The sequence below is a fragment of the Dipodomys merriami genome, unplaced genomic scaffold, assembly GCF_024711535.1.
Source record: "Dipodomys merriami isolate MVZ:Mamm:240054 unplaced genomic scaffold, mDipMer1.0.p SCAF_333, whole genome shotgun sequence".
In the NCBI taxonomy this organism is placed as follows: Eukaryota; Metazoa; Chordata; class Mammalia; order Rodentia; family Heteromyidae; genus Dipodomys; species Dipodomys merriami.
The window spans coordinates 728,167-747,730 of NW_027204860.1; positions in this window are offsets into that span (position 1 = coordinate 728,167).

Genomic DNA, 19,564 nt, shown 5'->3' on the forward strand with positions numbered 1-19,564 from the left:
TGCAAAGCTGGTTCCATATATGCAAAACAATCAATATAATTCATCACATCAACATGAGGAAGGATAAGAACCACATGGTTATCTCAGTAGATGCAGAAAAAGCATTCGACAAGATCCAACACTCCTTTATGATGAAGGTTTTGGAAAAATTAGGAATCCACGGAACATTCCTCAATACAATAAAGGCTGTATATGACAAACCTACAGCCAGCATTATATTTTATGGTGAAACAATAAAGCCATCTTCTCTTACCTCAGGAACCAGACAAGGATGACCACTCTCTTCACTTCTCTTCAATCTAGTATTAGAATGCCTAGCTACAGCAGTAAGAAAAGATGCAAACATAAAAGGGATCCAAATAGGGAAAGAAGAAGTAAAACTCTCCCTCTTTGCAGATGACATGATCTTGTATTTAAAGAATCCCATAGACTCCATTCCCAAATTACTCAAGCTTATTCAAAACGTTGGCAAAGTAGCAGGGTATAAAATTAATCCTCAAAAATCAATGGCTTTTCTATATGCCAACAATGAGAAAAGTGTGGCTGAAATTAGGAAAGCATCTCCATTCTTAATAGTCCCACAAAAAATAAAATACCTAGGAAGAAACTTAACCAAAGAAGTGAAGGACCTCTATGATGAAAACTTTAAAAAATTGAAAAAGGAAATCAAAACAGATCGGCAAAACTCCCATGCTCCTGGATTTGAAAAATCAACATCATGAAAATGGCAAAAATGCCAAAGGCTCTCTACAAATTCAATGTGATACTAAGCAAAATTCCAACCTCATTCTTCAAGGAAATACAAGAGGCAATCCAAAAATTCATAAATAATTGGGCTAAAGACTTGAAGAGAAACTTCTCTGAAGAGGAAAGAAGAATGGCCAATAGACACATGAAGAAATGCTTAACCTCTGTAGCCATAAAAGAAATGCATATCAAAAACACATTAAGATACCACCTCACCCCAGTTAGAATAACTAAAATCAAGAACTCTAATAAAAACAGATGCTGGAGGGGATGTGGACAGAAGTGAACCTTACTTCATTGTTGGTGGGAGTGTAAACTTGCTCAACTACTTTGGAAAGTAGTATGGATATTCCTCAAAAGACTCCACATAGAGCTCCCCTATTTCCCAGCAATCCCACTTTTGGGCATTTACCCAAATGTTTACAAACGAAACACACTAAAGCTATGAGCACAACTATGTTTATTACAGCAGTATTTACTCTAGCTAAGATCTAGAACCAATCCAGATGCCCCTCAGTAGATGAATGGAATTCACAATGGAATTCTATGGCTCCATCAGAAAGAATGACATTGCCCCATATGTTAGGAAATGAAAATACTTGGAAAAAATATATTAAGAGAAGTAAGCCAGGCCCAAAGAAACGTAGGTCCCATGTTTTCCCTTATTTGCAATATCTAGTATATGTCTGAGTCAAGCAGAAAAGTTTAGATAAGTGATGTTAGGGAAATGAGCCCAAAGATATGTATTCAATTTTTTTTCCTTTCATGTGATTGTTTCTTACACATTTTTAAGATTATTTCGTTGTTGCTTCGTATGTTCCTCACGCACAGTATAACCCCTTCTTTCACTGTAATTGATGTCGGTATAATTTGTGGAGTGGAATGTGAAAAAAATTGTTTAAATAGGAATACAGCTGGACCCATTGCAAAAATGAGATGTAAACGTTGTTATGTCGAAAACTTACTTTACAACTTTGGTGCAGGAGGTAGGGGGAAGCGGGGAGAATTGAGGTGGAGGGGGTTGGGAAGGTATGGGTAGGGGAAACAAACGAGGAAGCTACAATGCTTGTCAAGAATATACTTATCATCTTGCCCATGTAATTGTAACCCCTCTCTACAGTATTTTCACAATAAAATTAATTGAAAAAATATAGATAATATATTGCATATGAATTACATGTAAGCAAAAAAAAACTATTGTTAAAGTACTTCACACAAAATGCAGAATATGTAGAACGATGTTTTCCGTGTTGGAAAAAACTCTTTGTAAACTACAGGTTTAAAAACAAAGGTGTGCTTTGTGTTTATTTTGAGTGTATACAGAGATAACTCAATCAAAAACTGTATGTGATACCTGGAATACTAGGAATTATTTATCACTTATGAGTAATTGATAACCTGTCTATAAGAAACTTTTAACAAATGACAGAAGACACAAATCTATGCATATGCAATTTATGAAAGCCATATGTTACTTGCTCAATCCAATTGCTTTTCTCTACTTTGCTAGGAAAAAAAAATTATTATTCAGATAAGAGCCAACAGCAGTGAAAGAAAGAAAATACGCAATAGTCTTGTTTTATTTGTGAAAATAACAAATGAAATTAAACAGCAATTTCACTTACGGAAGTCCAATATTAGTGTATATGAAGATGTTCCTGAATGAGAACATCCATTGAATTTTTGGAATTTTAATTGCTACGAACATATGAAAACTAGAAAAAGAAAACATATACAGTCTTAGTGTGAACCAGCCTTGGCAAAATTTTCTTAATTGTTTTGAAATTACAAAAAAATGATACCATTAAGAAAATGATCTTTTCCTTTGAAAATCATTTAAAAATGTTTATCACTTATTATGATTAAAATACCAAACAAGAGTAATTTCATAAAATCATTACAATATCAGTTACTATCATAAAATAAAATAAAAGGCCAGTCCCAATATATTACCCACCTATCATTTTTCTTTGTTCCTAATCATTACCCAAATATCTTAAACAATCTAAATATTTATGTCTTTAACATAAACATTCTATATTTTTACTTAACATTTTCCAGGGCCATGTGTTCATGTTTCTAAAAAATATTCACAGCAGTTAAAAGATGCTTTTGTGAAATTAATGTGATACTTTTATTGTTGTTTTGTTGTTTTTGTTGTTGTTTGCAATACCTGGGTATTGTCCCTAAGTCTTTTTATGCTCAAGGCCAGCACTCTACAACTTGGAGCACAGAGCTAATTCCTGTTTTTGAGTGATTACTTGGAGCTAAGAATCAAATTAAAGATACGAATCTAACAAGTACTTTAGTATCTGGGCTAGTTTTGAACAGGATTCTAAGATATCAGCCTCCAGAGTAGGTAGAATTATAGGTATGAGATACCGGCACTTGGTTTGAGGTATTTTTTAAATTTTAATTATGTTTTAATATGTTTGTGTCACTATAATGTACATCATTCTACACATAAATTCATATTATATATACATATTTCTGATGACAAATTCTTTCTAAAATATATGTCTTTCTACACATAACTTATATATATATATATATATATATATATATATATATATTTCTGAAGACAGACTCTCTCTAAAATTTTTATGCTATTTTTCACCTTTTTCCTTTCAAAGATATGCAGTCTGTTTTTCTAAAAATTTTCTAAATAAAATAACTAATATTTCAATACACAGTAGAGTTTATTACTTTCAAGAGAATTTTAGATATACACATGATATTGTAGTAACATTTATAGTATATTACTTGAAGAAATTCGTTCAAGCTCTTAAATATTTGTGTGCAATGACAGGGAGAGAGGAAGGTAATTCATAGTGGTTAGGAATTTGCAATGCTTCAAAAATCTATTCAATAATTTGTTATAAGCATATAGTTATGTTACCCGATATGGTTTAGTTTTGTTTAATTGTTCAAATTTTAACATGGATACATGCCCAGTGGTAACATTAAAATTATTAATCAAAATACAAATAACTGCAAAATCAGAGACACATATCAAACTTTCAATAATTATCACTTATGATGCTAATAATAATTTTGATGAAGATGATGATGAGCACAATTTACCCTGATATTGACAATGTTGTGATTTAAGAGGAAAAATTCTTAGACATCTGTGAAGATAGATTTCCCACATTGAATACATAGTAATACACAGCATTGGATTACATACAATGAGAATAACAAGAAGAGAGTTTCAATATCAAGAAATACAGTCACATGAACTGGTAGAGACAGTATAAACCCTGATGTTATCCTGCAGTGTCTCTAATGTATACTCATTTTTCCTGGTGGTATGGTTTTCTCATAAATGAAAACGTTTATTACCACATGTTGATTATCCCACATAGAAAAAATATATTATGCTGAATGATTTCTGTTACCAAATTACCTTGTTTGATCTAGGCTTGGGAACTTAGGAGGAAGCCTTTCACAACCCACATAGCCAGTGGCTTCGTTGTATATCCCTAGATGGTAACAACACATGCCTCAGGCATGCTTCACTCATTAGGCAGAAATCCTTGGTTACTTTTAGTTTCTATCCAGTTCACTGGAGAATACCTATGTAGAAATTTATGAAGAACACTTGGCAACAAATAAAGCACGAAGAAAAAATTTTATGGACCAAGATAAAGATTTTAACAGTGTGATTAGTTCAAATACCATTCTCATATAGATATGATTCAACAATCAAAGTTTTCCAATGATATAGCATGAATATGTTCTTCAATAGAACTGTAAACACATGACAGAATTTACATAATACCACTTACATATCGGTAGTTGCCTGGCCTTAGAACCAGGAGGCAAAATTTATTTTTATTTCTGCAGGAAATTATTTGTGACTTTATACCAGCAAACTGAATTTGACTCTTTCCTTATTTGTAAGCTAAGATGGAAAATGTAAGACTCTTCACTTTTCTTTTTTCTTGCTGTAAAATCAAAAAATATATTTTCAATATTTCTTATAAATTACATCCATTTATAGATGAAAAGTGAAAGACCAATAGTCAATATAGTGACTAAATAATGATACTAGAATTTGTTTCTGAGCCCTTCACTCTGTGAGCTTACAAGGAGCAGTATTGTGGTGATGGAGAGCACTAATATGAAAAGTCTATGGGATAAAAGCATACCTTGTAAAAGGTTGTTTAAGACTATGTGACCAGTGATGAGTACGTGAAATAGGCTCATGTGTCAGGGGCATAAAAATGAGTATATAGAAATAATATTAGTGTCAGAAACAGAAAATCTTGATCATTCATCTAATCTAATTTGTGTGAGTAGAAGGGTAAAAAGAAATTTAAAGTGTTCTATATCTCTGGACAGGCGACCATGTTAGGAACATTCTTGGTGATAAGTATTACAAGTGGAAATGATTTAGGGGAAGGACTCTCTGATAGTTGTAAAGTTTATATTAAACTGATGCAAAGATAGCTCTGTTTAGATATCATCAAAATATCCACGACCATGAATATGAAAAAGAATAATATTATCGGGGGGCATTATTAAGGGGAAGAGGAAAAGGAAAGTTCTGACACAAGTGTGGGCAATGTGAGCACCAGTGTGGACAAAATTGGAAGAAAGAGACAAATAAGGAAACAAGAAAATAATAAAGACAGATTTTCAGTAGTAAAAAAAAGGAGAGAATTTGCAGGACGAACAGGTCAAAAATGTTACACAGATATTGAAGGAAATATGCTATTTGGATTTGTACCTAAAAGTGCATAGATAAGTTCAATAAGAACAGTGGTTTGGTGAACTGGTAGAGATGTAAGTCATGTTGATGATTTTTTTGAGATATGAAGCCATAATACTCTGGATCCATCAATTCAACAGAAACTGGAGATTTTAAATTTTGGAACAAATGCTTTTATTGTGACCTTAGAAAAATTATACAGGTATAATTGTCATGAACTTGACTTAGAGGTATTCTGTGAATATTTTTTGAAGACTTTGTTTAGCCAGGAGATTATAGATTGAACTACAGCACAGACAAGACTAATTTGTCCTACATTTCCAAAGAGTGAACCATGTATCCACATCAGTTTGCGATTTTATTGAAATATCTTTAGATATGTTTGTATATCTTATCAGCCTATCCAGGATAAATGTAGGACAAATAACACCAAGAATTAGGTTGAATATGCAGCTTCATTGATGTTACTGAAGACTCTATGAATTGATTCTTCTTTAGTATAGAAAATGTCTCATTATCCATTGACACATCATAACTGCCATATACTCTATTTAAATCTAGTTCTTGTTAGGGATATCTTCATGCTGAAATTACCCTGTCAATCAACCTGCCAAAAATTCTTATATGTAGGAAGTGCTCTTATATACTTCAAGCTTTTATTGAATGGAGGAGTTCAGACATTACCCTCACCACAGGAATTAAATGACTAAAAAATAAGACATTTTGCTTTATTTCCTTTCTTTCATTTTCTCATCCACATTTGCAAGTAGGGAAGGATTCTGATGCAACAATAGAACAATGTAGACTTGTAATAACACAACATCTAGGATCTAGTGTTAATTTGGTTACATTAGCTCCAAAGTTTGTGGATATTTATATTTCTCCTGGCTAAACTCATAAGCTCCAAGAAAATGTCCCTAAGGAGCCTTTAAATACTAATATCAGTTTGTCTCATAGTGCTCTAAATTCTACATCCTCTATTGTGGGCATAGTTTTATACTGTGGAACTTTTCTCCTCAGAGAGTGAGTACTACCCTATTGCTTATCACAGATATAGTACCTTCATACATAGACTGGGCCTGTGCAAACAAGAATTGGTAGTTGAACAATGTTCTTAGCAGTTTGTAAAGATGAAATGGAAATAGAGCAACTATGAACTCAAAAGGAATGTGCAAAGGCCCAAAGTAGAAGGTGTGCCAAGGAAATGCTGAGTTATAATTTCAAATAACGTAACGTACTCAGGTGTGAGGGTGTGTTGAATGTACAACTTCAGACAATGTAGTTGAATACCTTGATGGGAAAACTGCTTTTTAAAATTTATTTATTTATTATTTATTTTATTGTGAAAATACCGTACAGTGGGGTTACACTTACATGGGCAAGTCAACGATTACATTTCTTATCAATCATTGTAGCCTCCTCCTTTGTTTCCCCTTCCCATCCCTTCCCATCCTCCCCCCACCCTCTTTAAAGCCTTCTGGGATAATTGTACAAGTAGAAGTCCCTAACTATACTCTCTAATCAGCTACAATATCATCAACTTAGGGAATATTTTCTAAGAGCAGAGTGAAAGAAAGAGGGCTCATTGCAGTTAGTGTTCAGGTTGAAATAATAAGAATCACATAACTTTTCTTATAAGTCTTCATTCATTTTGGAGCATTAAAATTGGAAAAAGCCAAGTAAATATTTTGTATGTACCTAAATTAAGTGGGTCATATAATATTGCTCTCTTTTTAACTTGGAAGTTATAGATTATGTCATTTTATATTTTAACTTGGGAAAATGATCTGCTGTAACTTACTTTCTTTTCCCCTTATTTTGCCCTTCCACTTACATCATTTTTATTTAAAGAGACATACTTGAGCTTGCATTTCTACATTTTTCAAAATTATATGAACTTCTTCATACTTCTGGTAGCCTCTTACATCTTTATCAAGGGAATATTTTGTCAATACCATTTTTATCCTATATGATACTGGATATTTCCAGCCAAATTCAGTGCAAGATATACATTAGAATCATCCAGATATCTCAACACATTTACCACCATAAAATCCTATCTTACTTAGAAATCATGATTTTAGAATATCTGAGGAAGTGGTATCTGTCATTTTTGAATGACCATAAGTGACACTAACATGCAATCATGATTTAAACCAATATGCAACTCAGTAGATGAATGATTCGCCAAAATGTGGTATATATATAATATGAATGATTTGCCAAAATGTGTTATATATATATATATATATATATATATATATATATATGTATATATATGTGTATATATATATATATATATATATATATATATATATACATACATGGTGAAATTGTATGCTTCCGTCACAAAGAATGACATTGCCCAATTCATAAAGAAATGTAAAGACTTGGAAAAATCCTACTAAGTAAAATAAGCAAGACACAAAGTAATAGATTCCATGGTCTCCCTCATTTGTAATAACTAGATAATATCTATGATAGTCCTAGCAGATGAACAGAATGGCTCAATAGCTATGTCTATATAACCATATAAAATTATACTGAGCAAAATGAACTCCTAGATATGGAAACAGAGGTTTTTCTTTGAGTTTGTTGTTTTCAATGTACTATGTGATTCTTTTTTTAATTTTGTGTTTTCTCCCTATGGTTTATCCCCTGCTCTATTTGACTTCAGTACCCTGTGTATTGCTTATACATTTATATATGTTTTATTGTGAAAATAACGTAAAGAGGGGTTATAATTACATAGTCAAGGTAATGAGTGCATTTCTTATCAAGCATTATGGCCTCCTCCTTTGTTTCCCCTTACCATCCTTTCCAATCTCACCCTCTCCCACCTGCTGCACCAAAGTTGTAAGGTACATTTTCTACATAATCTCTTGTACATCTCATTGGCGCAATGGGTCCACCTGTATCCCTATTTAAACAATTTGGGTTTTCTCTTTCCTTAATTTAGCAAGGGAAGAGGAACAACAAAATGGTGAGACAAATGACAAAGGGAAACCAATGCAATAGCAATACTCACAAGATGAAATGCGGAAATTTACATTACAACTTGTGAGGTGAGTGTTGGGCAAAGGAAAAGTGTGAGAGAAATGAGGGAAGGGGTATCAAGTTCGATATGTCATCTATTTACTACCTTACAGTTACTGCAACTCCTTGAATACATCACCTTGCCAATAAAATTTAATTTAAAATATGCTACATAAAATATAATTTCACTGTATTGATATAGTAAATATTATTCTATGTGCATTATCTTTTAAAAAATGAACACCATTTGGCATCTAATTTGAATTAATTACCTCTTTTTATCAGAGGTTCATCAACTTGAATGTTATCTAACTCTACAATATTTTCACAATATACTTGCCATTATTTAGAAAAAAACATAATATTGTCTCAGAGTAAAACAGAAAACAGTTTAATTATTTGGAAACTCCTAATTTTTAAAACTGAATAATTGTTAAGAGCATAGAATATATGTGTTCATCAAAACTACTAACTACTCATTTTCAAATTCTGAACATTCTGTACCAGAGACATTCAAAACAGTTCCTGTTTGCATGTTCTTTAATTCTGCAATAGATGGTTTCCAATGGGTTGTTACATATTGAGAAGTCAACAGAAAAAATAGCCACATCCTGGTAGAGGATAAAACTATGAATTATCTGTAATAACTAATTCCTCAAGAGTAAACATTTTCATTAGAGTAAGCTATTATTTCTGTGACAATCAATCCCAAGCTTTTATGATATAAAGTCATCCTAGCCCAACAGTTTCCAACTTGTAAGGTGCACCTTAAAATTTCCTTAATTCACGTCATGAATAGCTTCTAATTATTATAAAAATTCTACACTTTTGCTAACGTGATGCTCTTCTTATTGTGGAAAGAACACTACACTAAACTTTGCTGCATCTCCCCCCCCCCCAAAATGTGGTATTCTTGAGATCAGAACACATGGAATATTATTTATATTTATATTTTTATATATCATAGATATTCATGAGTCTAAAACTGGAAGATTACAGTTCAAAGCTCACCCAGGCAGGAAGATTCCTGAGATTCTTATCTCCAATTTACTGCTCAGGAAAAGCAAGACAGAAGTGGCTCTGAGTTTCAAGTGGTAGAGCAGTAGCCTTGAGCACAAACAGGCGCAGAGACAGTACTTAGGCCCAGAGTTCAAGCCCTCGAAAAAACCAAATCAAAAACAAAATAAAAACAAACTCAAATCCTAGCATTTTTCTCATTGTATACATAGGCACGTAATTAAGAAAATTATTTCCTGCTTTACGAATAGATAGAAGAACCAAGATGTCACACAATTATTCCTTTCATACCATGTTACACCAAAGCCTCAAAAAATTTCTTTTTTCTAAATTTATAAATTAATATCAGCCATTTGTTGGCAACTCTGTCTAGATTATTCACATTATCATTTTATACATGAACTGTTGGAATTGTCCATTTACTAAGATCTAATTATACGTCACTTGAAAGAATATTTTAGGCAAATACAATGCCAGAATCATTTATAAATTTGTAAATTAAATCTTCTACATAAAAAGAATTTTGTAGTATCATATATAATATGAAATTATAAACAAAACCAAAGTATTTATTGTAAATCTCAATTCTAATTTAGCAAGGTCTACACAGTCCTATATTGGATGAACTTTGCTATTTCTCCAGGTTTAAAGTTTTGTAACCCTAAATGATTTCTTTGGAATTCAACAGAATGATGCTTACTTTTTCAAATTTTTGGTTGGGAATCATGAGACCTTTTGCATCTAGGAATGTTCTGAAATGAAGAGAGCATTTAAAACACAACTGAGGATTATAAATGAATTGCATTTCAACAGGAAATTTGACTTCTTAAAACATAATGAAAAAATTAGCCCAAACTTCCAACTGTGTATCCCTTTCTTGTTGTTTTGTTTGTTTCATTGAGACAGAATTATATTACCTAGTCCAGGGAAAGTATCACTATGTAATTCCACTCTCCAATCTCCTGTTTTAGTCTGGGTGCTAGAATTGCAGGCTTGTAAAACATTGCCCTGCCATAACTTGTTGGTTTATTTAATTTAGATCCAGACTAGTAATTCTGAAATGCTCTAATGATCTTATCCACTAGACTGTCTGCTCATACTATTTCTGTACTATTTTCAAAGATGTTCTAATATTTGACAAAGGATATGATCATTTTCAGATACAACTGCAGGGGTCTCTGATTCATTCCCTGATAGATACGATACTTTTAGTAATGATTACTTGACTTTCTTACTATCTCTGTTCCCTACCTATGTAATATTCCCAAACTTTTTTGAAGAAAGTTCACTTAAGGACTTTCTAATATTAAAAATTTTCACTTGATTCTAGGACATATACTCAGGGTATATTTTCTATTGTTTTCTAACTTTTCTACACATTCTGAGAGTTGTTTCATTTGTGTATGTGTGTTTTCACATATAAGTGCCTCTGTGTGTATGTGTATGTTTGTTAGTATGTATGCAAAATCTTCAAGCTCTTCTTCAGCACTCTTGCTCATGACTGGTATTCCATCACTTGAGCCATTCTTCCAATAGAGCTTTTGGCTGGTTAATTACAGATAGTGTCTCAAAGACTGTGCTATCCAGGTTGGATGCAAACTGAAATTCCCAGACTCCTTTACATTCTTAGGTTTTATTTTTCCAGGAGTATCAACTTTTAAACTAGAAATATTTTTGTGAGTGTGAAGTCTAATCTCTAGCCCAGATTTTTAACTCAAAAATTCATACAAAGATAGAAGTACATAAACATTACATACCCTGAGTATACACTGTTAGAAATGTGATCTTAAGCCCAGTGCCAGTGACTCATGCCTATAACCCTAGCTATTCAGGAGGCTGTGATATGAAGATTGCAGTTCAATCCAGCATGAGAAGGAAAGTTTCTGAGGCAATTATTTCAAATTAACCTGAGAAAACTGGAAGAGGTGCTGTGGCTCAAGTGGTAGAACATTAGCATTGAGCTGATGAGTGGAGGACATCAACCTACCCCTCTCCCCACAACCATCAAAAAAATGAAAAAAGAAAGAAAGAAAAAGTAATGTAATCTTAGCCACCAGTATAATTCCTGCTTTCCCAACATGGCCTTTTCTTTTTTAGTAAGGTTGATGTTCTTGTATCTGACTTGCTTTGGCACCAGAATTATTTTTCCATTCTACATTTTACAAATTTGTGTGATTAGCAAACATCATTTAGAGCTATAGAATGAAAGAGAGTGGCCTCATCCTTCATGTTCCACTTAGTAGCAATGCTTTCTCTATATCACTCCCATAGATCTATATACTGGCCTTGCCTTTATTGTTTCAAATTGTCTTACTTGCAGTCTTCTGAAAAGTTGCAAAGTTCGTTTTTTGACATAACGATTTGTATATCTGATTGTTGCAATGGGTCCACTGTATCCGTGTTTTTTCCCTTCCTCTCCACAAATTATACCAACATCACATTGCAAAAATAGCGTACAGAGGGGTTAGAGTTACATAAGTAAGGTAATGAGTACATGTCCTATCGGGAATTTTTACCTCCTCTTTTGTTTTTCCCCTGCCATCCTTTCCCTTCCCATCTCCCCAAGTCCCCCCTCCCCAACCCAAGTATCTAAAATATTTATAGGATGATCTCTTTGTTAGTTTGTGTCTGGTCAAAGAAATATAGGTCCCACGGTTTCGCTTATTTGCAATAATTAATACATGTATGAGACATGCAGAAATGCTTTCTTGTGGTTGTTTCTAACATATTTACAAGATGATTTATTTGGTGCTTCGTATGTCCTTCCTCGATGGTATAACCCCTGTTTTCACTGTATTTGATATTGGTATAATTTGTGGAGGGGAAGGGAAAAACAAGTTGTTTAAATAGGGATACAAATGGACCCAATGCAACAATGAGATGTACAAGATATTGAAAAATGAACTTAACAACTTAAGAGAGAGAGAGGGGTTGTGGGGGGGGAGGGATGATGGGAAAGGATGGGAAGGAGAAACAAAGGAGGAGGTAACAATGCTTGAAAAGAAATGTACTCATTGCTTTGCCCATGTAATTGTAACCCCTCTGTATGATGTTTTCACAATAAAAAATAAGAAGAAAGAAAAATCAAGTATTCCTAATTTGAGGTTCATTTCACCTAACATCATCTTATATGGTCCTATGTACATGGATAATGTTTTTATAAGTCATTTAAATTCTATATTTTCTCTTTATTAAGTTATCTCTGAAACACCATGTCCAAATATGTCCTTCTGCTATTTCAATGAAGCCAGAAAAAATTCACTTTACCTCGAGCAGGACCATAGATTTTTACCAGAAATAAATGAAAATAAATGTTACTGAAGTGGAAAATGTTAATAAGAGAGGAATTGAACATAAATGACAAAGTTCAAGTTAACTTGCGTTAACAAAGGTTGGACAAATGATATTGCATGAAGTTGCAGAACTTCTGCATGGCAAAGGATATAGCTAGCAAGATCAATACAAAGCCCATGGATTGGGAGAAGATCTTCACTAGCCATACAACAGACAAGGGTCTCAAATCAAAAATATACTTGGAACACAAAAAATTTAATCACCCAACAACAAATCCTCAAAGAAACAACTGCCCAATAAATAAGTGGGCTAATGAATTAAAGAGAAACTTCTATGAAGAAGAAAGAAGGATGGCCAATAGACACATGAAGAAATGCTCAACCTCCCTTGCCATAAAAGAAATGCAAATCAAAACAAATTAAGATACCACCTCACCTCAGTTAGAATGGCAAAAATCAAGAACTCTAATAACAACAGATGCTAGAGGGGATTTGGAGAGATGGGAACCTTACTTCATTGTTGGTGGGAGTGTAAACTTGTTCAACAATTTTGGAAAGTATTATGGAGGTGCCTCAAAAGACTCCACATAGAGCTCCCCTATGACCCAGCAATCCCACTTTTGGGCATTTACCCAAATGTACACAAACAAGGCCATACTAATGCTGCAGCACAACTATGTTTCTTGCATCATTATTTACCATAGCTAAGATATGGAACCAACCCAGATTTTACTCAGTAGATGAATGGATCAAGAAAATGTGGTATATATACACAATGGAATTCTATGCCTCCATCAAAAAGAATGACATTGCACCATTTGTTAGGAAATGGAAAACTTGGAAAAAATTATATTAAGTGTAGTAAGTCAAGCCCAATGAATCATAGGTCCCATAGTTTCCCTTATTTGCAGTAACTAGTATATGTCTGAGAAAAGCAGAAAAAGACAGATAAGATGATGTTAGGTGAAATGAACCCTACGATATGTATTCCAATTTTTTTCTTTCATGCATTTGTTTCTAACGCATTAATAAGATTATTTCTTTGTTGCTTTGTATGTCCCTCCCCCACGGAATAACCCCTGCTTTCACTGTATTTGATGTTGGTATGATTTGTGGAGGGGAATGGGAACAACAAGTAGTTTAAATAAGGATACAGGTGGCAACAATGAGAAGTACAAGTTGTCATGTTGAAAACGAACTTTACAACTTGGGTGGGGGGGAGGATTGGGTGAGGGGTTGGGGAGGATAGGAAGGTATTAGAAGGTGAAACAAAGTAGGAGGCTACAATGCTTATTAAAGAAATGTACTCATTATCTTGCTCATCTAATTGTAACCCCTCTGTACAGTATTTTCAAAATAAAAAATAAATAAAACTTAAAAAAAAGAAAAAAAGTTAACTTGTTTTTTCTTTTTACTTTCCAAGAAAAGAATTCAAGGCTTGTGTGGAAATAAAAGTTAATAAGGAGCAAAACAAAGGGAATTGTAGCACTTTTCTCGTTGTTGAATGGAATATGAATTGCGAGAATCAGTTTGGGAAAACCATCTGTCCTTTAACAAAATGGATAATAGATATTAATTCCAATTTATTTGCCAATATTGTTCATCCTCACACATGAGTGTCAAAATCAAACCACACTTTTTGCCTTTGTATTTAACTCACCTGTTAAAATTTAAGGGATAGATGAAGTAATAAAATAAAGATTAAAATAATAGGAAATGGGGCTGAGTTAGAGATGAAAATTATTTTTAATATGATAATAGCTAATTAAATTGCATATTTCTTACTTTTACTCCATTGTCATCTCCCTCATTCCCACATTAGGAAAGTACATAGAAGTTCTCACTAAATTATGTGTACAATTATGAAAAAAATGTATTGAAAGAATAAGGGCACAGTGTGGTTTTAGCTTATTGAGACCTATAGGGGGTAGTGTGTTGTTGAGGATTTGCAATACGTTGTAGTGGAGATGAAGGGAGGGATGTGCTTATTCTGGAAAACTGGCTAGAAGATTGTTCCCAGAAAGATAGTGATGAATTCTTCCAAAAGGTTACCGTAAAATCATTTTCACAACCATGTTCACTGCTGCACTATTCACCTTAGCCAACTTATGGAAACAGCCCAGATGCCCTTTGGCGGAGGGATGGATAGAGAAAGTGTGGCACATATACAAAATTGGATTGTCCTCATCCATTATGAAGACTGTTACATTATTTGCAAAGAAATGGATAGATCTAAAAATATGTTAAATAAACTAAGTCAGAGCCAGACACACAAAGGATCCATGTGCTGTCTCATATTTGGAAACTATAACTTTATTCAACTTTTCACATCAATATTAACCAAAGCATGCTATATGCAGCAGAGTATTTAAAAGTGTAATTTCTTATAAAACTGAACATTTAATCCAACAAAATGAATACCAGGAAACTATCACTTGGAAGATGTAATGGGAATTCAAAGGGAAGGAATAAAGAGAGTTATGGAGGAAGACAGTGAAGGCATAATATTCAATGGAGGTAGTATGAAACTAGAAAAATTTAAAGTGGGGCAAGGTTGGGAAGGGTGTAGGAAAATTATGTAAAGATCCACTGTACTTAAAAAAACTGATTTGTTGAGAAGTGGCGCTGTAGCTCAAGTGGTAGAGCGCTCGCCTTGAGCTGAAATGCTGAGGGACAGCACCCAGGCCCAGAGTTCAAGACCCACGACCGACAAAAAAAAATGATTTGTTGAATAGAAATTCCCTTGTACAACTATTTAAGATAATCAAAATATAATTTTAAAAAAATGGAGATCTCTGATCTTAAACTGTGCTCTCTTAAAACCATGAGTCAATATAATAATTTCCTCCTCAGAAAGTTTTTTTTTGCAGGTATTTTCCTTAAAGTGAGAGAAAAGTAATCAATGCTATGAATATCAATACATCACATTGCACATCATAAAGACACACTATGAAATCACAGTAAAAATGTTAGAATTCATTACAGGATAAATTAACAAGTAGAATGTGCCAAATGCTGATAGATTGTTTATCCAAGTACATTACCTATGGTATCTAATTTAATACTCACAATAATTCCGTAAAGTGGAACTACTTCCATTTTAAATTCTTGGATGATGATATTGAAGTCTTCAGAGTTGGAATTACTACTACAACAATGCACACGTAGTATGAGTTAGCCTGAGACCCATCTCCCACTGTATCAAATAACCTCATTCTATTTTATGACTAAAATACCAGCATTTAGTCTCTTAATTCTAAGAAAATATCCCAGAATTATTGTGTACACTCTAATAATAGTTCACTTATCTTTGTTAGAAAATAGGTAACTGTAATATGAAAACTACAAGTTCATAATCAATTTATACCTCCCTGGTGAAAGGAACTGCTAAACTATAACATTCTTGATTTCTAGCTCAAAATAGTAGAAATCATATTTTGTCCCATGATTCAGCCTGGGGATCCCATCTCTGTTTAACACAGTCTTACTAAAGAATGACCTTCCTATTTCCTGATGGAAACAGACTGCAGGTCTTATGGACCAATCATTTCCTCATTGTAACTCACCTAAGTTGTTTACCATTAGAAGTATTTTGACTGCTTTTTATACCTCACATTTTGAGAGAAAGGTACTACTTAAAAATGCTTTTAAAGCAAGACTGATATAAAAATCACATGTGACCCCAGATAAATATTTTACCTTTCATATACCCAAAAACGCAGTCTGAACTATCATTAATGTTAGGAACAAGAGGTTAAAAATCATAGACACCAAGACCTAAGCCTGAATTAAAGACTCTCCAACTTGTGAATATAATTGTTTTTAAAAGACTTCAATACTACTGCATTTTTTCAAAATTTCTTATAATAATGAAGATTCAATTATAACCTATTAACACTTGAAAATAACTTATTTTCTTGGGAATAAGACACAAAACACAAGATTAATCCTAATCATTTAAAAAAACATTTATTTATACTACAAATTCACTCTTATAACTACAAATATTCTGAAAATAACTGAAGCACAGTGATACAAAGGAAATAATTTAACTGCATCATCTACATTCCGAGGACAATTTTAATAAAAAAACAAAGTTATACTAATAATTAGCTAACCCAATTCACTTACATTCTTTTATTCTATTTAATTTAGTTTCATAAAAACTGACATTTCATAAAATGATGCATAAAAAACCTATATACTCACTTACATTTTCAGATCTTAACAATATTTATTTCAGAAATGTCTTTAGCTGTATAGTCAATGAACTGAAATAATTCTAAAATATTCAGAGTTTTCAGAAATTGCACGACTCGCTCTGGGGTGTTATTTATATTCAAAAAGTCTTATTTGTTAAAGTTGTGACAGTTACTCCCACAAAAGAACCATTAATGAAGATACATTTGCATGTACAAAACAACTTCAAATGCATACACAATCTGGAAGTGACACATGCTTTTTATTTATTTGTTTTTGAAATGTATACCTAACAAGCATATCCACAATACTGATTTTCAGTCAATATATTGGGATATTCAAACATAATAAATATGGGGTTGATTAACTTAGTGAGAATAGATATGATCTTACAAAGAAAGATATTTTCAACAGAAATCCGGAAAATGTTTATTCACCTTGTGTTTCACAGGAATAACCAGAGAGTAATACCTGTTTGACAAGTCGGTCAAACTCACTCCATGTGTATATCTTAAAAGTAAAACAAATTTAAGAAGTCAACTACATATTTTGTACTGAAAGTCATCTTACAGCAATAACTTACTATCTAATTAGATCTGTATCTTCTTACCTAACATATAATAAGAGCTGAACGTGATCTCTTTTACCTAACTTAATGTTGTAAATGCTTTGATTATGATAATATTATTTGACAAATAAAATGTACAGAAAGGTGGTTCCATTGAAATGACATGACAGAACACTGATAAATAAAACCATTGAAAAACAGCTCTTTTCATTCTCACCCTGTCCACATAGGCAAGCAACATTGCAACAGCACACGCACACATATACACATACTCACATGTGCACACACATATACATGCATGCTAAATTCAGGGTTTATTGTACAAAAAAGTTCAAATAAAATATTAGTGATTAGTACAAATGATAATTTGCCATATTACAAAATAATACAAAATCCAGTCACCATGCATGTTACATTTTGCTTGCCTCTCCACATGTGACCACTTAACTTATTTTAATCAATTAATTCATTCGTTTGGTACTAATAGTAAGACTTGAAATCAGGGCCTGGCGCTGTCCCTGAATTTTTTGTTTTTTTGTTTTAGTTTTCCTCAAGGCTAGTATTTTACTACTTGTACCACAGCTCCATTTCTACCTTTTGCTGGTTACTAATGTATTTTGGGGGGGCTTGGCCTCGTTTCAAACCACAATCTTCAGATTTCATCTTTCTTATTAGCTAGGATTAAAGACATGAGCCACCAGTGTGGCTTCTACTTTTTCCACTATACTTATCTAATGCACATACTTAGATAGTATTTTAAAACAGAGTACATAAGGAAGATGTACAGTGAAGATATTGTCCTGTCAGAAATTTAAGCAAGTAAATTTCTTCTTAAGACCATAAACAAAAAATACCATGATAGGGGACTGGCAAGGTGGCTCAGTGGTAGAGCCCTTGCCTTGCATGCCTGAGGCCCTGCATTCGATTCCTCAGCACCACATAAGCAAAAAGAAAAAAGCCAGAAGTGGCGCTGTGGCTCAAGTGGTAGAGCACTAGCCTTGAGCTGAAGAGCTGAGGGACAGCACGCAGGCCCAGAGTTCAGGCTGCAGGACAGGAACCCCCCAAAAAATACCATAAGAGAGCTCATTTACTACTGCTCATTGCAGTAGTAAAATAGAAGTCCTTTGTACGACTACTTAAATTCCTTGTTTTTTTAAAGACACTTGTTTTCAGTTAAAAAATAGGAGTATCTATTGTCTTCATGTGATTTTGATGATCGAACCTTCAATCATCTTAATGAGAATCATCTTAATGAGAAATCAGCTTAATGAGAAGTCAAAATGTTTTAGTACTCCTTTCCTATCAATTGAGTCTCACTTTTTCTTCTTGGAGAATATAATGATCAAAGCAATAGTTCAGAATCAGCAAGCAATATTTCTGAATCATGCTTCCAGCGCAAGTGGATCACCAGTAAATAATACTTGATACCACGTTCCACAAAGTTTTGTCACAGATACAATCGGCTTGCCTTCTCTAGCTGCTTTCCTAGCCTGGACCTATTCCTTCATTGGACAGGAAAAGTCCCTGGTTAGACAATTGTGATGAAAAAGATGAAAAAGTGAGGAATGGTATCAGTTGCAAGAAAAAAAAAATGGAGAAGGAGCCAAGCAAATTTTTTCTTTGGGCTGCCGAAAATAATCGGCTTACTACAATGCCAAGAGTACTTTCCAGAAAGGTCACTCATGTGAATACTACGGATGAGGATGAGTTTACCCCTCATTATTGGGAAGCCTACGTGGACACTTAGACATTGTCCATGAGTTGATGGCTCAAGGCAGGTATTCATGCAATAATTGTGAATGGCTGGAAACCTCTGCAGAGTGCTTATACGTGGAATAATACCAGAGTGGCTTATTTCTTACTTCATCATGATGCAGAAAACAATGCCCAAACTAATGGCCTCGACCCCCTTGCATCCTTCTGCTGGGAATAGAAATAGAAATGATACGTTTGATCTCTTTCTGTTGAAACATTATATCAAACCAG